Below are 4991 nucleotides of genomic sequence, written 5' to 3' on the forward strand. Positions count from 1 at the left end.
GTCCCCCCTGGTTGCTCTTGGTCCCCCAGGCTGTGCTTGGTCCCCAGGCTGTGCTTGGTCCCCCAGGCTGTGCTTGGTCCCCCTGGTTGCTCTTGGTCCCCCAGGCTGTGCTTGGTCCCCCAGGCTGTGCTTGGTCCCCTAGGCTGTGCTTGGTCCCCCTGGTAGCTCTTGGTCCCCCAGGCTGCGCTTGGTCCCCCAGGCTGTGCTTGGTCCCCCAGGCTGTGCTTGGTCCCCCTGGTTGCTCTTGGCCCCCCAGGCTGTGCTTGGTCCCCCTGGTTGCTCTTGGTCCCCCAGGCTGTGCTTGGTCCCCCAGGCTGTGCTTGGTCCCCCAGGCTGCGCTTGGTCCCCCAGGCTGTGCTTGGTCCCCCTGGTTCTCTTGGTCTCCCATGCTGTGCTTGGTCCCCCAGGATGTGCTTGGTCCCCCAGGCTGTGCTTGGCCCCCCTGGTTGCTCTTGGTCCCCCAGACTGTGCTTGGTCCCCCAGGCTGTGCTTGGTCCCCCTGTTTGCTCTTGGTCCCCCAGGCTATGCTTGGTCCCCGCTGTGCTTGGTCCCCCTGGTTGCTCTTGGTCCCCCTGGCTGTGCTTGGTACCCCTGGCTGTGCTTGGTCCCCCTGGCTGTGCTTGGTCCCTCTGGTTGCTCTTGGTCCCCCAGGTTGTGCTTGGTCCCCCAGGCTGTGCTTGGTTCCCCTGGTTGCTCTTGGTCCCCCAGGCTGTGCTTGGTCCCCCAGGCTGTGCTTGGTCCCCCTGGTTGCTCTTGGTCCCCCAGGCTGTGCTTGGTCCCCCAGGCTGTGCTTGGTCCCCCTGGTTGCTCTTGGTCCCCCAGGCTGTGCTTGGTCCCCTAGGCTGTGCTTGGTCCCCCTGGTTGCTCTTGGTCCCCCAGGATGTGCTTGATCCCCCAGGCTGTGCTTGGTCCCCCAGGCTGAGCTTGGTCACCCTGGTTGCTCTTGGTCCCCCAGGCTGTGCTTGGTCCCCTAGGCTGTGCTTGGTCCCCCTGGTTGCTCTTGGTCCCCCAGGCTGTGCTTCATCCCCCAGGCTCTGCTTGGTCCCCCTGGTTGCTCTTGGTCCCCCAGGCTGTGCTTGGTCCCCCAGGCTGGGCTTGGTCCCCCTGGTTGCTCTTGGTCCCCCAGGATGTGATTGGTCCCCCAGGCTGTGCTTGGTCCCCCAGGCTGTGCTTGGTCCCCCTGGTTGCTCTTGGTCCCCTAGCCTGTGCTTGGTCCCCCAGGCTTTGCTTGGTCCCCCTGGTTGCTCTTGGTCCCCCAGGATGTGCTTGGTCCCCCAGGCTGTGCTTGCTCCCCCAGGCTGTGCTTGGTCCCCCAGGCTGTGCTTGGCCCCTCTGGCTCTGCTTGGTCACCCTGGTTGCTCTTGGTCCCCCAGGCTGTGCTTTGTCCCCCAGGCTGTGCTTGGTCCCCCTGGTTGCTCTTGGTCCCCCAGGATGTGCCTGGTCCCCCAGGCTGTGCTTGGTCCCCCAGGCTGTGCTTGGTCCCCCTGGTTGCTCTTGGTCCCCCAGGCTGTGCATGGTCCCCCTGGTTGCTCTTGGTCCCCCAGGCTTTGCTTGGTCCCCCAGGCTGTGCTTGGTCCCCCAGGCTGCGCTTGGTCCCCCAGGCTGCGCTTGGTCCCCCAGGTTGTGCTTGGTACCCCTGGTTGCTCTTGGTCCCCCAGGCTGTGCTTCGTCCCCCAGGCTGTGCTTGGTCCCCCAGGCTGTGCTTGGTCCCCCTGGTTGCTCTTGGTCCCCCAGGCTGTGCTTGGTCCCCCAGGCTGTGCTTGGTCCCCCTGGTTGCTCTTGGTCCCCCAGGCTCTGCTTGGTCCCCGCTGTGCTTGGTCCCCCTGGGTGCTCTTGGTGCCCTTGGCTGTGCTTGGTACTCCTGGCTGTGCTTGGTCCCCCTGGTTGCTCTTGGTCCCCCAGGCTGTGCTTGGTCCCCCTAGTTGCTCTTGGTCCCCCAGGCTGGAGTTCTGGACTTTTTGGTTCCGTCCAGAGGTGTCAGGGTACAACACCCAAAGACCCCGGAGTCCCACCTGCCTTGGTGCACAAATGAACAGAAACACGGGCTTCTCGATGGTGGCGTCAAAGACCAAAGGTTTATTACTGCAGGGACACAGAAATCACAGAATCTACACACGGGCAGAATCTAGGAGACTGTTCGATTTGTACAAAGTGGGTTGCTCCTTATATACCAAAAATTGTGCTCTAGGCAAATATTTCACATGTCGGTACATTCCCAAACCTTTGTGTCTCTAAACAATAAATATTTGGCGTTACACAGGAACTGTCGATAATATCTGATACCAAACATCACGAAGAGGGGTTCCCACCAGTCCATCACAATCCCTTGTCAATATTGCATTCAAGACCCGGACCGCCTCATCGTAAAGTTCGTTACCTCCCCCTAATAAAGGCCCAGAAGGAAAGGAGCAGAGCCAGGTGCAGAAGATAGAAAAGCGGGATAAGAGATGTTTGTGGGTTGTAAATGGGCAAGGCTACCGGCTTCGGCCGCCTAATCATGATCAGGTACAATGGACAGGAAAACCAGTTCAGGTGGGCTGGCCTCGGGCAGAGGAGGCAGCCTTTGTCGAGTCATGCAGCTTCAGCGTGATCTGGTTTAAGGTGCACGTGTCATGTAAGAGGTGAATCTCCGGCTAAGGCTACGTGTCCTTAATCAAAGTGAAGTAAATGAAATGATCAGAGGCTATTGCATATGTGAGGGCAAGGAACCACAAAATGGCGGCCACGATCTAAGATGGATGCCGTGGGTATATCAGAAATATGTCAATGGAAGGAGTGCTCTTGCTCGTAGCGTAGCGAAAACACCAGGATATGCTAAATGGATCATTTGCGGTTCACTGATACTAATTTTATGTATTTCCGACAAACTTGAAAACACGGGTTCAAATCGTCACGGAACCTCAGACCCTCCTTTTGCCCTTACATAGGCAATTACTCAGTCTATGTCAGAGTCTAATTCTATGCTCATCAGGTCAGTGACATGCTGTTGTATCATCATCCTTTCTCGTGTCTTTTCTCCAAACGCAGGTGGTTTCCTAAAACAGGTTGCAGCACAAAGACTACACAGAGCAGGACCACACTGGATAATCAGACAACATGAGAATAGGAATACTAGGATGACACCAATGACCATTAGAACCTTCCATCCCCACGCTGAGATCAGAGTCCAAAACCACTCCATGAAGGACCAGTTTCCCTCATCTACATGTATGGAGTCCGAAATCTTGTGCAACTTAGAGATCGCCTCGTAAACTGTTGGAGCATTATTAGGAATAAAGACACAGCAGCTCGATTGGATCATTCTGCATACCCCACCTCGATCTGCAAGTATAACATCTAGAACCATACGGTTCTGCAATGTCATGAGCCTATCCGCCTGAAGCTCAGCTGTCAGATTGCTAAGGGCACCAGCAGTTTCGGTAATAGTAGATTCAACTACCCGTGTTAGCTGACGTATGTTTCTACTATTGGCCATAGGCCCCCAGAACGGAAGGAAGCCTTTGAAGAAGTCTCCAGCTTCCTGACCAGCTGTATCTTCCTTGCTGAAGACACCTCTCGCTACTCTTGTTCTGTGGTAATCAGGTGAAGCAGTGTATGTCGGAGGCAATAATCGAGCAATATAACATGATCCTGAGAAGTCGGCAGGCAACCATGTATAAGCTCTGTCTCGACAAATGAAATAGGTACCCCTAGCAGTAAGAAAGGCAGGGGAAGAGTTAGCCGGAAACACATAAGTCTCTACGCACTCACTCCTCCCTAGCTGAGCTCTCGGATTTCTCCCATTACCTTGCAAACAGACCTGACCTCGGTGAGGTACGACCCAGATTGGAGTTGAGCTTTTACGCTTGCTTTCTCCTAAACTAAGGCGATACTCTGAAGTATTCCAACTTAAATATACTCGCAATTCGTCTCTAGGGTATGATGGAGTATTATTGACGTCCTTGACCATGTCAATAATTCCCTGGACTAAAGCTTTGTTAGCAGAGTTATATTTAGTGGAACGTGGTGGACGTGGAGGATAAGTTTCAAGGGCATAAGCAAAGATGGTTTGGAAGGCCTGAAATGATCCATTGTAGCTGAAAGGCAAAACCAGATAGGGAATACCTTTATCCATAGTGTGGGGTATCAAGCCACACACCCAACAGTCTGTCGTGTTAACTACCAGTTGGTGTTGGTGCAAGAGCTGTACAAAAGTATTATTAATGAATTCTGAGCGTCGAGCTTGCTCATGTTCCGGAAACGAATGAAAAGAGTGTATAGAAGAAACAGTAGAAATAGCAGGATCAAGGGGAGGTACTGTAGATACTGGCACAAAAATCAAATTTATGCTAAAGACAATTCCACCCACCAGTGTTGCTAAAACAATCAAAAATGTAATGGCACATTGCATCAAGAAACATTTGCTATGAAGAATTCTATTTAGTCTGTTTCTGCGAACGTAAATCACATTTTCTCGTTGCAGCGCAGGAAGTTCCATCTTCTACAATCCGCTCGCGACCACTGATGATGTGTACGTAGATGAAAATGCCTCTGTCAGCCCTGGGAGTTCCCAGTACTAACAGAAAGATCGACCTTGTGTCAGACCCCTGCAAATTCAAACTAGGCACACAGCCACGACCCTACGGCTACCCAGACGGCAAGGCAATTTTAAAAACAATAAACAATAACAAACTTCCTGGCTGAAGGCAAAAGTTCAAAATATATATATATATATATCCAAATCACAGTATGCAGTTGCCTGCTTTATTAGTCCTTTTTATGGCTTCTAAGGTTGTATTTCTGCTTCGCTGGTACTGTCTGATCGGAGAATAGTGTATCACTAGCAGCTGTTGCAGAGTTTACATTCGCAGATGGCAAAGTTTCTTCTGGTGCTGGAGACAAATTTTCAATGTTCAAAGCAGTCTTTTCAAGAGGAGAGTCACGTTTCAAAGTGTCAGAAATCAAATCGGCATCGCTGAAAGGGACAAATTTCGGAGTTGTTTCAGCTTCGG

The sequence above is a fragment of the Lissotriton vulgaris genome, unplaced genomic scaffold (assembly GCF_964263255.1).
Source record: "Lissotriton vulgaris unplaced genomic scaffold, aLisVul1.2 SCAFFOLD_465, whole genome shotgun sequence".
NCBI lineage: Eukaryota > Metazoa > Chordata > Amphibia > Caudata > Salamandridae > Lissotriton > Lissotriton vulgaris.